Below are 21,172 nucleotides of genomic sequence, written 5' to 3'. Positions count from 1 at the left end.
TAGAACTGATATATATGCATTATCTGGTGAGCTTTAAGTACTAGGATTCTTATTTTAGGACACAACGTATTTTTACTTTGAAAGAGTTCATTTTTAATAAAGCTTTTGAGACAAAAATTCTTTAAAAGGCAAATTCCTCTCTTGCATACCAGTGTTTATGGGTCACTGTGCGACCTTGAGCATGTCATTGCTGTTCTCTGGGCCTGTTTCCTTCTCTCTAATACAAGTTTTATAAACTAACCGATCTCTAAGGGTTCTTCCAGAAATTTCCAAAGGATCTCAGATTCTATAATTGCCTCACTGAAAAAAAGAAGAGATCATCAAATCTTCATAAATCTTCTTTTCTCAATGAACATGCCCCTGTAGCATGAAGAGGGAGGTGAATGAACTTTTATATTTTACTTAAAATGAGCCAGGGATTTTACAGATATTACCTCCTTGAGTTCCACACAACCCTGCAAAAATAGCTGTTATTATCTCCATTTTATAGATGAGGAAACTGAGGCCCGCACAAGGCACAGTAACTTAGAACAAACATCAACTGCTAGTAAGTGGTAGAACCAAGCAAGTCCTCTCCATGAGATAGGAATTCTCACCATTAAACAACACTCCCTGACAGAAAGATAATGAGTATCAGAAGATTAGGTTTCTAGTCCCACTTTATCACTGATTTCCTGGGACAAATCCTCTATCTCGATTTCCTTAACCCTTACAGGCACTCTATCTCCAGGAACCTAGCACCTATCTCATTATGGATGGAGACAAAATTAAAAGGGCATTAATAAATAAAGGCAAACCTCAGGCACTTCCTCCAAGATGGCAGAAGAGACATTGCCCCAGCAGGTGTCCAGAGCATGGTACCATCTTTTCTGAATATAGAATGGCACTTAGTGGTTGAACTGGGATGAAACAAATAATTTCAACTTCAGCAACATTCTCTAATGACATTTCTTAAGGTTGAAAAGCATGTTCAGCAAAATGGGAAAATTCTGGAAAACATAATTCAATAGCTTCTTTTCAACTGAAATAGAATCTACTGGGAATCTATAAAATGGAAAAAAAAATGAAGTCTCCCCTGCAAACCCACTTTCTTTTAACTTTATATGTGCCTAATACTTTTAAGGTAGACACCAAGAAATTCAGCCAGATTTGAACCTTACCGTGGGGTCCTTAGAGCCAGTGACAAGCATGGCGTGAATTTCCAGAATGCCCATTTCAAACCAAGAATTTTTTTTTAATGTTAAGACATACAAAAATAGTCTAAGGAGTAGAATGCAAAAATTATATTAATTTAAAGATAAAACTGAAGGCTTTTTGGCTCACAGCTTTTTTAAGGGTACTTCTTTGGGAACTTTGGGGAAGCCTGTCCTAGAATAACCTTTCCTGAAAAGACTATAGGAGAAAAATCAGCTTTAAACCAGCCATTAAGATGAAAGAGCAGTAGACTAATCCATGGAGCCCTGCACATGATTTTCCCACAAGGGGAGTTTTCCAGCCTGTGAGCCAAAGAACAGGAGCCTCCTAGGAGAAGGAAACAAGGAGAGGCTCAGAATTTGAGGTATCAAATAATAAAGGATATTAAGAGCTATAGACGGGGACAGTAAGAAGCTTGTGGATCACTGTAATTTTGTAACTTTTCCAAGTTTGTTATTTTTGTCTTATCTACTTTTAGTGATTTACTATAAAACACTTAGAGCTTTATTTTGTAATATTTTGGAAGCATAGTGTCCCTTAGAAAATCTAAGAAAGGCTAGGAAACCTTTTCCCACCTCTCCCCTCACCCTTGAAAAATGCACAGACGCACAAACAACAATTTGCATGGGGTTTCCGGGAGTTTGCAGTCCTTTCAAGAACCCCAGGTTTAAAAAAATCCCTGTAGTAACATACCAAACATAAGTGCTAAATTAAGATACTAATGCACCATTTTCAACTATCAGATAGCCAATAAGTAATAAAATGTTCTACCAAGCCCAGTGGGGAGAAAGAAGCAGGTTCATATACCACTGATGGGAGAGGAGATTCATGGAAACTCTTCGGAGAATAATTTGGAGATGACAATTACAATTTTAAAAACACATTCTTTGTTCTAACATATGCAGAGTTGGAAAACAATATCAATGTTTATCAATAGGAGAATGATTAAATCAATCCAGGAATATCCATACTTGTGGTGATGTTCATTGCTTTGTTAAACAAGGGCACTGTCTCCCATTCCTGGAGTCATTGTAGCGAGTGGCTGGGAGTGAGAGGTGCAGAGTCCATGGTGGGAAAAGACCACATAGGGTACAGTTGCCTTTAAGTCAATGTTAAGGGTTTATTGGCTGAGGTACCTAATGAACCTCGTTATAGGCAATTTGTGGGACAAAGAGAGCACCAACTGGGGAGGAGGGCACCTTTGGGGTTGTTGTGGAGGGCTGTACTATTAGGGCAAGCATTTCAACAGTGGTTCTTAATCTTTTGGGAGTCAAAGACTCCTTTGAAAACCAGGAAAGCTAAGGACCCATTCCTTAGAAAATGCACATATTCACAAATTTTTGCATACAAGTTCAGGGGATTCTTAGGCCCCCTGAAGTGGATTCATGGAATCCTTGCCTTAGGCTTAAAAGAGAAAGTTCTTCTGAGGGAAAGTTGGAAAGAAAAAAACTATATGCAGCTGAGGCAATAGAATCTCAGATCTGGGCACACTGGTTTCCTTATCTCAGACTTCTAATGAATCCTCAAACACTGCCCCCAAATCCCACTAAACATTTTTTAGAAATCTCTCTTCCCTAATTTTCAAGACAACTGTTTCCTGTCTTCTTCTACCTCCTACCTCATTAGCAGGGGATCTTATCACTTTGCTTATTGGGAAAATAGAAGCCATCACACAAGAGTGACTCCTCCTCCTACAAACCTACAAACCAGGCTACACTTGCCCCCATTTCTTTCCCCAGCTACAACAGAGGAAATACCTCTTCTGTCCAAGGTCAACCTCACCACATGTGCTTCTGAATCTCTTTTTCACCTACCCTTCCCAAAGTCTTCTGCTACAGTCAAAGTAAAATCAAAATTCTCTACCGTGGTGTACAAGGAGTAGATATGATCTGATTTAAAATTTAAAGAGAACACTTTTGTTGCTGTGCTCAAATCTGAATGTAGGGAGAGACAAGAGTGAAAGCTGGGAGATCAGATATTTATTGAGCATCCACTGTGTATGTGCCAGGCACTTCTTGGTGCTGAAGACAGACTAGTCTAATAGAGAAGTGAAAGAGTGAGATGAGGGGAGAGTTTAAGGCTTGCTCATGCCCAAAAACTTATTCAGAACCTAACAAAGCTGGTGAAACAAATCATAGGCACAACTCTCTCCTAAAAACCTTTCTGTGCATGTTATTGTAGATATTCCTCCAAAAATTTTACAGCATAAAATACAACTAAGAGGTTCATGAAGACATGACTTACATGAATTTTACTTCTTAAAAAACCAATGAAATTCACTTGGATGCTGGTCAACCAAGATGACAGCCTGAGACACTCCAGAGTTCCATCCCCCACTCCAAGAATCTTTGAACAACTAGCAAAAACTGGTACAACCATCTCCTGAGAGCTCTGCAAAACAGTTAAAGGGTAGCAGTAATTGAGTGAAAATGCAACTTCAAAATGGTAGGGAAATCTCATAGTACCCCTACTGACCCCTTACTCAACCTTTCCCAAGCTGGGTGTGGAACCAGCACGCATTCTCAGTCTGAGTTTCCAGTGCCATTCCAGAAGAAGCAGAGCAACCACTTTGTGCATACTGGGTGCCAGTCTATCAGGCGGTAGCCTGAAAGACTGAACACAGACACTTGTCTCTGTCACACCACCCCAAAATTTGTCTTGGTCACGGAAGCAGCTCACAGACAGCAAAATCAGTGTAAGTAACAATTAAATCAAATAGTCCCTGGGCAAACATTAACTGGCTTTAAGACATGCAATAGGGAATCCTGAAGGTGGAGAAAGTCTATTTCATAAGGGAAAAAGGGGGTATTCAGATCCCTGTAAATGGAGGCATTCCTAAGTTCACCAGAGTCAGAACATGCCCAGGACATGACGTATAGTCAGAAATTAATGGAGGGGACACTGTGATTTTGCCCTGGGCTGAACTAATTGGTAGGAGGGCTAAGCTCTGAAGTAGAACACCAGCCAACACAGAACCAATCTGCAAAGACTATGAAAGGTATGTTTTGCACTGGTTGGTTTGTTTTGCCTTCCTCCTGACAGTCAAAGAAATCTCTATCATATCACTATCTGGATAGAAAGTTAAGGAACTGGTAGCTCAGGGACTAAATTCCAGAGTTAACATATTAAAGTATTAAAATGTACAGTGTCCCTTCAAAATTACAAAACAAATAGGAAATGATGCTCCATTCAAAGGCACAAGATAAAACATCAAAACCCATCAAAGAAGAAAATAAGCTTTTAGACATGCCAGAAAAGGCCTTTTAAAAGATGATCTTAAATATGTTCAAAGAGCTATAGGAGGGAAACGAACATGGCCCAGTGGTTAGGGCATCTGTCTACCACATGGGAGGTCCACGGTTCAAACCCCAGGACTCCTTGACCCATGTGGAGCTGGCCCATATGCAGTGCTGATGTGTGCAAGGAGTGCCCTGCCACACAGGGGTGTCCCCTGCATAGGGGAGCCCCATGCGCAAGGAGTGCACCCCATAAGGAGAGCCGCCCAGTGCGAAAGAAAGTGCAGCCTGCCTAAGAATGATGCCACCCACACGGAGAGCTGACACAACAAGATGATGCAACAAAAAGAGACACAGATTCCTGTGCTGCTGACAACAACAGAAGCAGACAAAGAAACAAGACACAGCAAATAGACACAGAGAACAGACAACAGGGGTGGGGGTGAAGGGAGAGAAATAAATACATAAATAAATCTTTTTTAAAAAGAGCAATAGGAAAACATTAAGAAGGAACTCAGGATATCTGGAAAGTGATATATGAACAAAAGGAAAATCTCATTAAAGAGATAAAAATTATGAAATAGAACAAAACAGAAATATTGGAATTGAAAACCACAATAGCTGAAATTAAAAATTCCATAGCTGGGTTTCTTTTTCTTTTTTTTTTTCCCAAAGTCTACTCAATTTATTCATTTTTTTAAAAGATATATAGCTGGGTTTCAACAACAGATTAGAGCTGGCAGAAAAATCTGTGACCTGAAAGATAAGACAATTGAAATGATTATAGCCATTGAACCCAACAACAGACTGGAGCTGGCAGAAGAATCCATGAACTCAAAGATAAGACAATTGAAATGATCCAACTTGGAGAGAAGAAAGAAAAAATAACAAACAGAAGTGAACAGAGCTTAAAAGACCTGTGAGGGAAAAAAAATACCCATGAGATACTATCAAGCATACCAATTACACGCATAATTGAAGCCCAAGAAGGAGAAGAGAGAAAAGAACAAAAGGAATAATCAAAGAAATAATGGCAGAAAACTTTCCAAGTTTAACAGAAGATATGAATATACATATTCAAGACTCCCAAACCTGATAAACTCAAGGAGGTCAATACCCAGACACATTATAATCAAACTGTCAAATGCCAAAGAAAAAGACAGAATCCTGAAAGCTGCAAGAGAAAAAAAACATGTCATGTACATGTCATGTAGCTCCCGAGTTTGGTGCCAAGCCAGTGGGCCCTACTTTGGAGTTTGTGCTCCTGAGTGTCACAGAGTTTGACTCAGATGTGACTTCTCTACCCATACCTTTTTTGCCTCTTTTATTGAACCTATATTTGGTGCTGCAGGTGGTAGGTATATGTCCAAGAGACTTCAATCTCTGGTCTGTCCATGTGCCAGCTGGGCCCTGAGTCTCAGTGGAATTGCAACACCTACTCTCCAGTTCACTAGACTCACCCAGGAAAATAACAAGGGGGTGAGGACAGACAATGACCACACCAAGGAACTGTGAGAGTCTACAACTGCAAGCAAGAGAATCTCATCCATCAGCCATATGGGATTGAGGTCCCCTCTCAATTAGAGGTAGAGAGGGCACCACCATCCCAGAATCCTCAGGAATGGGGAATAAAATATGGACTACAGTAGACTTACTGGTATTCTACTATAGACTTATTGTGATTCTAGCAATGGAAGAAATTATATCATTGATGTTGAGATAGCGGCCACTAGAGTTGCTGAAGGCAGGAAGAGGGAAAAAGAGGTGTAATATGGGGGCACTTTCAGAACTTAGAATTGTCCTAAATGACATTACAAAGTCAAATACAGGACATCATATGTCATGCCATAACCTACAGAATGGAGTGGGAGAGAGTGTAAACTGCAATGTAAACTACAATCCATGCTTAGTGGCAATGCTCCATAATGTGTTCATCAATTGCAATGAATGTTCCACAATAATGAAAGAAGTTGTTAATGTGGGTAAAAGTGGGAGGTGTGAGGAATCCCTTATTTTTTGGTAACATTTTATGTAATCTAAGTATCTTTTAAAAGTAAATAAAAAATATATTTAAAAAAAGAAATTGCTCTAAAAATTTTGAGATGATGAATATATAACATTGTGATTATATTAAAAGCCATTGATTGTACACTTTGGATAGATCATTTGGTATGTGAATATATATTAATTAAATTGTTTAATAAACAAAGAAATAATTGTACAAGTATAGCCAGAAACAGCAGCTATGTACAGCCGGGGAAATCTAAAGAGATTGAGAGATGAGGAATTTTCTTGTTTGTCTGGTTTTTTTGTTTATTATTATTGATATAATGAAAATGCTCTAACAATGATTGAAATGATGAATGCACAACTATGTGATTATACCAAATACCACTGATTATACGCTTAAGATGAATTGTTTTATTAATATCTATCAATAAAATTGATTGTTAAAAAGAAAAACAAAGGTGCCGCAATAAGAATAAGTGCGAAATTCTCTTCAGAAATCATGGGTGCAAGAAGGCAGTGGAACAAATATTTAAAATGTTGAAATAAAATAATAGCCAAACAAGAATTATATATCCAGTGAAGCTCTCTTGTAAAAATGAGGGAGAGATTAAGACATTCCTAAATAAACAAAAGCTGAGGATTTCATCACCAATAGACCCGCCTTACAAGCAATGTTAAAGGCAGTTCCTCAGACTGAAATGAAAGGAAACTAGATAGCAGAGTGAAGTAGGGTAAAGAAATAAAGATCTCTAGTAAAAGTAACCAAATGGATAATTATAAAAGCCGGTACTATTGTATTGCATTTTCATAAGTAACTAGATTTTTGCTTTTTGCAGGATCTAAAACGCAAATGCATGAAAACTAGTGATAAATCTATGGATATGGGCACACAATGTCTAAAAATATCACTTGTAACAAGAGCAACAAAAAAGTGGGCAGATGGAAAGGTATAGGAAATTGCGTGTGTGTTGTAGTTAAGTTGGTGTTAAATTAAATGAGATTGTAATAGATTTGGAATGTTAAACTCCAGAGTATCCACAAATAAAATAACTGAAAGCATACACAGATGTTTTACTACAAAAGATCAAATAAATATGAAAGTAGGCAGTAAATAAAAAACTCAGGGACAAGAAAAGTATAAGATTTACAAATCCCAAATAGAAAATAGCAAAATAAAGTACTTAATTATCAGTACTTATTTTAGGTGTAAACTATTTAAATTCCCCAGTCAAAAGGCAGAGATCGGCAGAATAGATTTAAAAAACATAACCAAAGTATGTGTTGTTTATAACAGACTCACCTTAAATTCAAAGACACAAATAGGTGTAAAGTGAAAGGATGGAAAATATATACCTTGCAAATAGTAACCTCAAAAGAGCTCAGGTAGTTATACTAATATTTATGAGATAAAATAGACTTTAGGTCAAAAATGTTACAAGAGACAAAGAAAGACACTTTATACTGACTGATAAATGGGTCAATCCAACAAGAAGATATAACGATCCAACAGAATAATCACAAAATATATAAAGCAGGTGCTGACAGATTTTGGGAGAAATAGACAGTTCTACGTTAATAACAGGACATTTCAATACACTAATTCCAATAATGGACAGAACATCTAAACAGAAAATCAATAAAGAAATAGAATGCTTGAAATAAACTATAAACCAATTAGTCCTAACAGACATAATAGAACATTTTACATAACGGCAACAGAATATACATTCTTCTGTAGTGCACGTGGGTCATTGTCCAGGATAGACTGTATGCTATGTCATGAAACACATCACAATAAATTTTAAAATATTGAAATCATACAATGTATCTTGTTTGATCACAGTGGAATGAAGGTAGAAATCAATTACAGGGAGAAATGGAAAACTCATGAATATATGAAAATTAAACAATACACTCTTAAACATCAATGGGTCAAAAAAGAAATGATAAGGGAAATTAGGAAATATCTTGGAGTGAATGAGAAAAATGCAACATACCAAAACTTATGGGATGCAGGAAAGGCAGTGCTGAAAAGGAAATGTATAACTCTAAATGCTTACATTCAAAAAGAAGAAAGATCTCAAATCAGTGACTTACTCTCATACCAAGAGGAATTGGAAAAAGAATAGCAAAGTAAACCCAAAATCAGCAGAAGGAAATAAATAACAAATATTAGAGCAGAGATACAAGAAATAGAGAATAAAAATAGAAGCAAAAAAATTAAAAGTTGTTGATTTGAAAAAATCAATAAAATTGACAAATCTTTAGCTGGACTGGCACAAACAACTAAAATCAGAATTCAAAGGGGAACATTACTAATGACCCCACAGAAATAAAAAGGATTATAAGAGGGTACAATGAAAAATAATATACCAACAAGTTAGATAACTTAGATGAAATGGACAAATTCCTAGAGGCACAAAAACTACCTTCGTTGACTGAAGAAGAAACGGAAGCGATCAACAGACCAATAACAAATAAAGAAATCGAATCAATAATCCAAAACTTTCCAACAAAGAAAAGCCCAGGATCAAATGACTTCACTGGTTAAATTTACCAAACATTCAAAGAATTAACAACAATGCTGCTCAAACTCTTCCAAAAACTTGAAGAGAAGGAAACACTCCATAACTCATCCTGTGAGACCAATATCACCTTAATACCAAAGCCAGATAAAGATATCACAAGATATGAAAATTAAAGTTCAATATCTCTTAAGATGGGATCTCTGCACATTTTTTTATGCATTAGTGTTTTCTAAGTTCACAACTTCTCTAATAAAAAGAATGAGAAAAAATATTCCTTATGAATATAGATGCAAAAATCCTCAAGAAAATACTAGAAAAATGAATCCAACAGAGAATATCAAAAGAACTATACATCATGATCAAGTGGGATATACCCCAGGTATACAAGAGTGATTCAACATAAGAAAATCAATTAATGCAATATACCAAATGAAAAGAGCAAAGGAAAAAACACATTATCATCTCAGTGGCGAAAGGGCATTTGACAAAATGCACCACCCCTTCTTGATAAAAACACTCAGAAAACCAGAACTAGAAGGGAGTATCCTTAAAATGATAAAGGGCGTATATGTAAAATCCACAGCTAACTCACACTTAATTTGTCAATGTTTTCAACTCATCAATTATATTGTGTAACATATTGTATGATTCCATTTATATAAAATGTAAATATAAATCAAATTATAAAGATGAATTTTTTAGATTCATTTTTATTTATTTATTCCTTTCCATCCTCACTGTTTGCACTTGCTGTGTCTGTTCATCTTCTTTGTTTCTTTAGGAGGCACCAGAAACTGAACCACAGACCTCCCATGTGGTAGGCAGGAGCCCAATCTCTTGAGTCACATCTGCTTCCCAAAGATGAGATTTGCTGAAATTATAGGGCTAAGGAAAGCATACTAAGGGGCGTGGAGTTTTTATTTTTGGAGTAATAAAATAATTCTAAAGTTTATTATGATGACAAATGCACAACCTTGTGATTATACTAAAAGCCATTGATTATACACCTTGGATAGATCATATGGTATGTGAATATATCTCAATAGAACTGCTTAATAAATAAATAAATAACTGTGCAAGAATAACCAGAAATAGCAGCTATATACAGCAGGGCAAACATAGATTGAGACATGAAGAATTTTCTTGTCTCTCTGTTCTTTGTTTATTAATATTATTTTTATTATTGAAATAATGAAAATTCTGTAATAATGACTGAGGTGATGAATGCACAACTATGTGATTATGTCACATTCCATTGATTGTACACTTTGGGTGAACTGTATGCTTTATTAATATGTATCAATAAAAATGATTTGTTTAAAAAATGGAAAAAAAACATATTGCAAAGCCACAGTAATCAAAACAGCATGTTAATGGCACAAGGTCAAAGATATATACCAATGGAACAAAACTGAGTGTTAAAATGAAAATTTCAGGGGGGGTGGAGCAAGATGGTGGCTGAGTGAGCATACCTGATAATCTCTCCTGCAAAGAAGCAGCTGAGCAGCGTTGGAAATTCTTTAGGACCAGGCTGTTTCGGGATTTCGCAGGGCAGGAGGTGTCTGGACATCGATTTGGTGGGAAGGTAACAGAGAAAATTCACGTATAAGATATGATTGAGACTCTATTACACGGAGGTGGGAGCTGCGCATGGGTCGCTCCCTCCTGGGGTGGGCAGAGCCGTGGCACAGGCGCTGCTGCGGCGATTTCTGCAGGCTCTGCGGTACTGGGGAATTCATAAGCCCTGAGCAGGCTATTGGGGGGTTAACAGGACAGGAGGCCTTCGCAAACCGATTTGGGGAGACAAATGGGAGTTTTTTTGCGAAGTGGGGAATTTTTTATTGCGGACACAAATAATAGTGCTTCCACCTAGAGTCCCGCCCCCCGAAGGCCGGCTGCCGATCTGAAGCAGCCTTAAATTTTTCACAATAAGGAGACATCACCAGGAGATTATTTCAGGGCCTGCAGGGTGGGAGATGTCTGGAAGCCGATTAGGGGAATATTTTGCAAAGCATGGGAATTTTGGTTTTGGACTCTGTTATCGGCGTTACCGGCTGGAGCCCCACCCCCGGGCCTGGCTACTGATCTGCGTCATTAAATTGGCTGCAGTGTAGAGGCGCCCCCGGTGACCCTTCTGGGGGCTTACAGGGTGGGAGGTGTCCTGAAGTCGAACTGGTGATACAGCCACAGAAGAGGCCCAGTGAGTGAGTGAATTGCGGGGTTCAGACACATAGGTTAGTGTTTACGGAAGTGACCTCTCCCATAGGGCTGGAACCAAGCTGCGAGGATCCCTGAAGGCTGTGTTGCACTGCGGTGCTCCCAGGCTCCCTGTTAACCAGATTTGAGGGTGCCAGGTCTGAGTCCCCTAAACCCTGGTGGCCCAAACCCCAGAGACTCACACCTCTTGAGTCTTCAATATCTCAGATTTTCCATCCCTGAATCCATCATGCTCTGAGGTCCATCTGAGGTCCTTGAATGTCCTAGCCCTCAACATTTGCGTTTTTTCTTTTTTGTTTTGTTTAGTTGTGTTTTTATTTTTATTTTATATTTTTTTATTTTTTAATGTCCTGGTTGCTAACATTGCATTATCTCCTAGTCTTTTCTCCCAGTGTATCCCCCAAAGTCTTTTTTTTTTTCATTATTTAGAGGGGTTCTATTGTTGTTGATGTTGTGGTTCTTCTATATCTTTTTTTCTTTTCCATACTTGTTCCCCTCCCTTTACCCAACCCCTTTTTATATCCTCCTTTCTTCTCTTTTTTTTCTCTCTCTCTCTTATCCCTCATTTTCTTCTTATTTTATTTTATCTTAATTATACAATAGCTGCTGCAGGGAACACCTCACATTTGCTGGGTTTCCTCATCCTCTGCTGCCTCATTTCTGTGTGAATTGATTTTGGCTACCTACACTATCCCCTTTCCCCTACATCTTTTTTTTTTTAAGATTTATTTATTTATTTAATTCTCCCCTCTCCCCCGGTTGTCTGTTCTCTGTGTCTATTTTCTGCGTCTTGTTTCTTTGTCCGCTTCTGTTGTCATCGGCGGCACAGGAAGCGTGGGCGGTGCCATTCCTGTGCAGGCTGCACTTTCTTCGTGCTGGGTGGCTCTCCTTATGGCACACCCTCCTTGCGCATGGGGCTCCCCTACGCGGGGACACACCTGCATGGCACGACACTCCTTGTGCGCATCAGCACTGTGCATGGGCCAGCTCCACACGGGTCCAGAAGGCCCAGGGTTTGAACCACGGACCTCCAATGTGGTAGACGGATGCCCTAACCACTGGGCCAAGTCCATTTCCCTCCCCTACATCTTGATATCCTCGATCATCTACTGTCTCTCCTATATTCCACCTCCCTTTCTTTGATCGACAAAGTGTCTAACTCTTAATTTCTAATACCTTTGTTTTGTTTTCTGTCTTTTATCCACTCTTGAAACTATTGCCTTTCTTTTCTCTTTCCCTCTCTCATGAGAACACTAGCTTTTTAATTCATACCATATTCCTCCCATATTCAGTCGACTACCTCATTATAGGTACTCTACCTACTGCTATAACTCTACACAACTTACATGAATCTAATATCCATCCTCCCTGATCTCATATTGTTGCTCTGTTAACATTTATCACCAATACTACTTTAAAATTTTCCCTTACTTACACAATTGCCTTTCCCTGGCCCTAATACTTTCCTTTAATGTGAACTCATCCAGCAATAAGAAATTAGAATAAGAAGAACAAAGTGACAAAGAGAAGATATAACACTCAGGCAAAGACAACACCTAATTAATCCCCAAGACTAGACAAAGAAGCTAACGAACTGATTAAACCAGTCAAGATAAAATGATGACCAGACAGCAACAAAAATCTACAAACCAAACCACTAATCAGGAAAACATGGCTGAATCCAATGAACAAACTAAAAACCAGGAAAGGGAGCAGAACTTTGGACAAGCAATTAAAGATCTCAGAACATTTATCACTGACAAATTTAATGAAGTAAAGGAGGACGTTAACAACATGAAGACAACATTTGGAGGAGAAATTGCAGACATACGCAAAAAGATAACAAATATGATGGGAAGGAACATCACAATTCAAGAAATCAAAAATACACTTGCAGTAAATAACAGCAGACTAGAAGAGGCAGAGCAGAGAATTAGTGATGTGGAAGACAGTACATCGGAAATCAAACAACGGACTTTGGCCCAGTGGTTAGGGCATCCGTCTACCACATGGGAGGTCCGAAGTTCAAACCCCGGGCCTCCTTGACCCGTGTGGAGCTGGCCCATGCGCAGTGCTGATGCGCGCAAGGAGTGCCGCCCCACCCAGGGGTGTCCCCCCGCGTAGGGGAGCCCCACGCGCAAGGAGTGCACCCTGTAAGGAGAGCTGCCCAGCGCGAAAGAAAGTGTAGCCTGCCGAGGAATGGCGCTGCCCACACTTCCCATGCCACTGACGACAACAGAAGCAGACAAAGAAACAAGATGCAGCAAAAAGACACAGAAAACAGACAACCGGGGGAGGGGAGGGGAATTAAATAAATAAAAATAAGTCTTTAAAAAAAAAAAGATAGAAAAAAGCCAGCTAGGACTTAGTGACCTGAATGACAATGTAAAATGCTCAAACATACATATTATAGGCATCCCAGAAGGAGAAGAGAAGGGAAAGGGGTTAGAAGGAGTGTTGCAGGAAATAATGGCGGAAAACTTCCCAAATCTACTGAAAGAGACAGATGTACATATCCAAAAAGCACAGTGCACCCCAATCGTCATAAACCCCAACAGGCCCACCCCAAGACATATACTTGTCAAATTATCCAACGCTCAAGACAAAGAGAAAATTCTAAAAGCAGCAAGAGAAAAGAAAACCATCACATACAAGGGAAGCTCCATAAGATTAAGTGCTGATTTCTCATCTGAAACCATGGAGGCAAGAAGGCAGTGATATGATATAGTCAAGGTACTAAAAGAAAAAAATTTCCAACCAAGAATACTCTATCCAGGTAAACTAGTATTCAAAAATGATGGAGAGTTCAAAATATTCACAGATAAACAGAAACTGAAAGAGTATGCCAACCAGAAACCTCCTCTTCAAGAAATTCTAAAGGGAGTCCTGCAGGAAGAAAGGAAAAAACAGGACAGGCAGAATTGGAGGAGAGTATAAGAGCAACAAAAAAGACAAAAAGAGAAGGGGAAACAAAACAAACAAAATATGACAAACACAAGCCCAATCAAAATATGGCTAAAATAAATAATTCCTTGAAAGTAATAACACTGAATGTCAATGGATTAAACTCACCTATCAAAAGATTCAGACTGGGACATTGGATAAGGAAATATGACCCATCTATATGCTGTCTACAAGAGACACATCTTAGACCCAGAGACTCATGGAGGCTGAAAGTGAATGGTTGGAAAACAATCATACAAGCAAACAATAACCAAAAAAAGGGCAGGAGTAGCTATATTAATATCTGACAAAATAGACTTTAAATGCAAAACAATTGTGAGAGACAAAGAAGGATACTACATATTAGTGAAAGGGACAATCAGTCAAGAAGATCGAACAATCATAAATATTTATGCTCTTAACAGGGGCGCCTCTAAATACGTGAGTCAAATGCTGGAAAAACGAAGTGAAAGTATAGATGCATCTACAATTATAGTGGGGGATTTTAATACACCACTATCAACTCTGGACAGATCATCTCAAAAGAGGATCACTAAAGAAACAAAATATTTGAACAGTATATTAGAGGAGCTGGATCTAATAGACACATACAGATCATTACACCCAAACACAGCAGGATATACATTTTTCTCAAGTGCACATGGATCATTCTCCAAGATAGACCATATGCTAGGCCACAAAGAAAGGCTTAATGAATTCAGAAAGATCAAAATCACTCAAAATAATATCTCTGACCACAGTGGAGTGAAGCTGGAAACTTGCAAGGGCCAGAGGCCCAGACTTCACACCATGATTTGGAAATTAAACAGCACACTCTTAGAAAAACAGTGGGTCAAAGAGGAAATCTCAAAAGAAATCAATGACTACCTTGAAACAAATGATAATGATAACACAACATACCAAAATTTATGGGATGCAGCAAAAGCAGTACTGAGAGGGAAATTGATAGCCATAAATTCATATATCAAAAAAGAAGAAAGAGCAAAAATTGAAGAACTAACTGCACATTTGGAGGAATTAGAAAAAAAAAAAAAACAAAGTAATCCAACAGGAAAAAGAAGGAAGGAAATAACAAAGATAAGAGCAGAACTAAATGAAATAGAAAATAAGAAAGCACTTGAAAAGATAAACAAGACCAAGAGATGGTTTTTTGAGAAGATCAATAAAATTGACAAACCTGTATTGAGACTAACAAAGAAAAAAAGAGAGAAGATGCAAATACACAAAATAAGAAATGAGAAAGGACATATCACCACTGACCCCACAGAAATACACTATCATAAGAGGATACTTTGAAAAACTATATTCCAAAAAAAAATGACAATTCGGAGGAAATGGACAAATTCCTAGAAATACATAAGCAGCCTATATTGATGAAAGAAGAAATTGATGATCTCAACAAAGCAATCACAAGTAAAGAGATAGAATCAGTCATTAAAAACCTCCCAACTAAGAAGAGCCCAGGGCCAGACAGTTTCATAGGTGAATTCTACAAAACATTCTTGAAAAAACTAACACCAATCCCGCTGAAACTCTTCCAAAAAATCGAAACAGAAGGAACATTGCCTAACTCCTTCTATGATGCCAACATTACCCTAGTACCAAAGCCAAACAAAGACACCACAAGAAAGGAAAATTACAGACCAATTTCTCTAATGAACCTAGACGCAAAAATACTGAACAAAATACTTGCTAATCATATTCAACAACACATTAAATGAATTATACATCAAGACCAAGTGGGATTCATTCCAGGTAGGCAAGGATGGGTTAACATAAGAAAATCAATCAATGTAATACACCATATAAACAGATTGAAGGAAAAAAATCACATGATTATATCTATAGATGCAGAAAAAGCATTTGACAAAATACAGCACCCTTTATTGATAAAAACACTCCAAAAGATTGGAATACAAGGAAACTTTTTGAACATGGTAAAGAGTATATATGAAAAACCTACAGCCAACATTGTTTACAATGGAGAAATCCTAAAATCCTTCCCTCTAAAATCAGATACTAGACAAGGAGGCCCACTGTCTCCCCTTCTACTTAACATTGTCTTAGAAGTACTTGCTGGAGCACTGAGGCAAGAAGCAGATATAAAAGGCATTCAAATTGGAAAGGAAGAAGTCAAAATTTCATTATTTGCAGATGACAAGAGCCTATACATAGAAAACCCTGAGAAGTCTACCACAAATCTTCTAGAACTCATAAATGAGTTTAGTAAAGTCGCAGGTTATAAGATAAATGCGCAAAAATCACGAGATTTTCTGTACACTAATAATGAACAAGATCAGGAGGAAATCAAGAAACGAATACCATTCACAATAGTAAATTAAAAAATCAAGTATTTAGGAATAAATTTAACTAAAGATGTAAAAAACTTATACCCTAAGAACTATACAAGACTGTTAAAGGAAATCAAAGAAGACCTAAATAAATGGAAGAATATTCCCTGTTCATGGATAGGAAGACTAAATATTATTAAGATGTCTATCCTACCAAAACTGATCTACACATTCAATGCAATCCCAATAAAAATCAATACAGCCTTCTTTAAGGAATTAGAAAAACTCACTATGAAATTTATTTGGAAAGGAAAGAGGCCCTGAATAGCCAAAGACATATTGAAAAAGAAAAACGAAATTGGAGGAATCACACTACCTGACTTCAAAACACACTACAAAGCTACAGTAGTGAAAACAGCATGGTATTGGCATAAGGAGAGACACACAGACCAATGGAATCGAATTGAAAGTTCTGATACAGAACCTCATATATATAGCCATATAATATTCGATAAAGTCACCAAACCCTCTCAACTGGGAGATAATGGCCTATTCAACAAATGGTGCCTGGAGAACTGGATATCCATATGTAGAAGAAAGAAAGGGGATTATCATCTCACACCTTATACAAAGATCAACTCAAGATGGATCAAAGACCTAAATATAACAGCCAAGACCATAAAGACCTTGGAAAGCAGTGTAGGGAAACATCTACAAGACCTTGTAATAGGAAATGGCTTCATGAATATGACACCAAAAGCACGAGCAGCAAAAGAACAAATAGATAAATGAGACTTCCTCAAAATTAAAGCCTTCTGCACCTCAAAGGAGTTTGTCAAGAAAGTAAAAAGGGAACCTACACAATGGGAGAAAATATTTGGCAACCATATATCTGATAAGAGACTTATAACTTGCATATATAAAGAACTCATATATCTTGAAAATAAAAAGATAAACAACCCATTTAAAAAATGGGAAAAAGATTTAAACAGACACTTCTCCAAAGAAGAAATACAAATGGCTAAAAAGCACATGAAAAAATGCTCCAAATCTTTAGCTATCAGGGAAATACAAATCAAAACTACAATGAGATACCATCTTATTCCCATAAGATTGGCAGCTATGGAAAAAACAGAAGAATACAAATGCTGGAGAAGATGTGAAGAAATGGGAACATTCATCCACTGCTGGTGGGAATGCAAAAGGATCCAACCATTCTGGAGGACAGTTTGGCAGTTTCTCAAAAAACTAACCATATATTTGCCATATGACCCAGTGATACCACTGCTGGGTATATACCCAGCAGAACTGAAAACAAGGACACAAACCGATATATGTACACCAATGTTCATAGCAGCCCTGTTCACTATCACCAAAAGTTGGAGTCGACCCAAATGCCCATCAACAGATGAGTGGATCAATAAAATGTGGTATATACATACAATGGAATACTACTCAGCTTTAAGAACAAATACACTACAAACACACGTGATAACATGGATGAATCTTGAGAACCTTATGCTGAGTGAAGCAACCCAGGCATTGAAGGACAAATACTACATGACCTCAATGATATGAAATAAGCAAGCTGCCTCAGAGAGCTAGAGACTGGAAGATAGGCTTACAGGAAATCGAGGGGTGGAGGAAGGATGTGAGTCGACGTCTGCAGGGGTGGAATCTATGATGAGCTGGCGGTAAGTATGAGCAAAATGAAGAGATAAAATGGGGGCAAGGGGTTGCCTTTTGGGTGGGGCTTTGCATGTTTGAGGGGGGCTGGGGATGGGCGGATGGGTAATATTGCCCAAAAAATTGGGGGTGGGAGGGGCAACATATGAACATAGGAGATTTTTAGGGGTTTGTTGAGAGTAAAATGCTGAGAAAACCGTATCAAAATATAATTAGGAGGGTTACCTGTTTAGGATGCTCGGAGGGGATGGTCTGATGTGGGACGGACTCCTGGGGAGTGTCTGAGTGCTCATTTTGCCAGCTTGGGTTGTACCATTGGGTAGAGATGCAAGTAGTGAGAGTGGAGGTGGTGGACCCACATCCTGGGGAGGACTAATGCCATCAAATAGAGAGAACTGTATCTCTCGAGAGAAAGGGTGGCTCCCAGGGCATTAGGGCAGTTGAGCAAGTCAGGCCCTGAACACTGTTGCAAGTATCTCTGGACATGGCTCCTCGGGAAATGGAGATTGGCTGTTGCTGTGGGCCCCAAGGGGAGGGGAAAATGGATGTTGAATGGATGGAACCAAGGTAAATGTGGAGGCAAGAGAGGAGTTTCGTGAGAGTACACAAGGATAGATATAAAACATGTAATATTACACCAAAAACATATAGGAGACGACAGACTAATAATGTAAACCATAATGTAAAACATAAGATAACTAAAAAATTTAGAAAACTGTATAGCCTAAAGTTTAAACCACAATGTAAACACAAATGTTACCTTGTTTGAAAGCTATTGTCTCAATATCTGTACATCAGTTTCAGTAAATATGATATGAATAAGTTAAAGGATTATCGCTGTGGAAGGGAAAAGGTTTTATGGTGGATGTGTGGGAGTACTGTATATTGTATATATGAATTACTGTGATCTAGGGCTCTTGCGAAGAGAAGCTCAATAATTAGGAAAAAAGAAAAGAAAAAGATAGTAAGTAGAATTTTTCCAAATCAATATATATTCTATATCTAACCTTTAACTCATCGCTATATTCCATTTTACTAGTAAGGGAACCTGACATTATATTGGGCTTCACTTTTCAGGAAGTTTTGGATCACAGTGTGGTTCAACAATGGCAGCGGAGGAATACTGCTATGGGATGTTATGGACAGGCAATATATGGTTGACAGGGAGTTATACAGGGCATGTGTCCAGGGTGCATGGAAATGTTTGGATATACTCATAGTGGAAACAATTAAAAACAACAGCTGGGGGGGGGGGGTACTGGGTTCCTGGCCGGGGGAGACTGTGTCGTGATCCCTAGGGGAACAGCGGCAGTCCTGCAGGTGCAATGGTAACGACCGGGAAGGAATGAGGGTCCAACAGTGACCCCTGATACTAATGACTATGCTTGTGAGCCTATACACCTGAAATAAGAACAAGGCCTAGAGCAGCACTGTGCCTAAGAGTTCCCTCCTGACAGCCTCCATGCTACTCAAATGTGGCCAGTCTCGAAGCCAAACTCAGCATGTAAATGCAATGCCTTCCCCCCAGCGTGGGACATGACACCCGGGGATGAGCCTCCCTGGCACAAGGGATCACTACCAAGTACCAGCTGACGATGTAACTAGAAAATGACCTTAAATTAAAGATTCAACGTGGACCAGCAGAATAACCCTGTCTACATATAATAAGAGGAGTTAAAAATGCTGTTTGACCTAAAGTAAGGGGGAAATGGAAAAGACAAATGAGTTCATATGGCTATGAGTTTCTAAAAAACGAGTCTGGAGGTTGTCAGAGGGATTGCCCTTATGCACACCTGAGCAGAGTCTCAGAGACAGATAAAGTAGATACAACCCCAGGTATTGGTTCTTTTGAGGGCTAAAGAGACCCACATGTTCTACGGTCACTGCAGATGGAGTTCACTGCCATGTCAGTTGGCCCTTCTTTGGTGCTGGTGTTTCTGCGTGATGGAGCTGGACTCAGATGGGATCTCTTTTCACAAGACTTTCATGCTACTTTACTGGAATTGTACTTGGTGCTGGGGCTTAAGATATATCTAGGGGATTTGAATCTCTGGACTGACAATATGATAGCCAGGCCCTGACCTCAACAGACTTCAGCTCCTACACTCTGATTTATTGGACTTACTCCACTCAGCTAACATGGAGTTGAAGAATATCAACCACCACATCATGGAGCCTAGAGTGCCTACAACTGAAAGCAGGAGGATTGCATCCAATATCCATGTGGAATCTAAACCCCCTCTTGACATAGATGTGGAATGGACACAACCAAGCCAAGGTCCACAGGAAGGAGGAATACAGTAAGGATCAGAGTGGACTTAATGATATTCTATTCATGAACTATTGTGGTTAATAATCGAGAAAATGTGGCATTGATGTGGAAAAAGTGGCCATGGCGGCTGCTGGGTGCGGGGAAGGGGAGGAAGAGAAGAGATGTGGAGGCATTCTCGGGACTTGGAGTTGTCCTGGGTGGTGCCCCAGGGACAATTGCCGGATGTTGTATGTCCTCCCATGGCTCACTGGATGGAACCTGGGAAAGTGTGGGCTATGGTGTGGAACACGGGACATGGGGTGCAGCGATGCCTGGAGATGTACTCACCAGACGCAATGGATGTTGATGGGGGAGAGTGCTACTGTGGGGAGAGTGGTGGGGTGGGGGGGGTGGGGCGAATGAGGATCTCATATATTTTTTTAATATAACATCTTTTTAAAAAAATGAATAAATTGAGTAGAATTTAGAAAAAAAGAAAAAAGAAAATTTCAGGTTGTATATATGTTACCAATACAAAACCAATTTTAAAGCCAGAGAACTGTTCTACACAAAGAGTGAACCCTAATGTAAACTATGGAATATAGTAAATAATATTCTTTCATCAATTGTAACAAAGGTACTACACTAAAAAAAAAACATTAATAATAAGGAAAACTTGTTTGGGTGGTATATGAGATATCCATACTTCCTGTATGATTTTTGTATAAACCTACAACTGCTCTGATAAAATTTATTTATTTATTATAAAATAATAAATATTTTAAAAACAACAAC

The sequence above is a fragment of the Dasypus novemcinctus genome, chromosome X, assembly GCF_030445035.2.
Source record: "Dasypus novemcinctus isolate mDasNov1 chromosome X, mDasNov1.1.hap2, whole genome shotgun sequence".
In the NCBI taxonomy this organism is placed as follows: domain Eukaryota; kingdom Metazoa; phylum Chordata; class Mammalia; order Cingulata; family Dasypodidae; genus Dasypus; species Dasypus novemcinctus.
The sequence above is the reverse complement of the archived record's forward strand: the minus strand, read 5'-3'. Positions refer to the sequence as shown.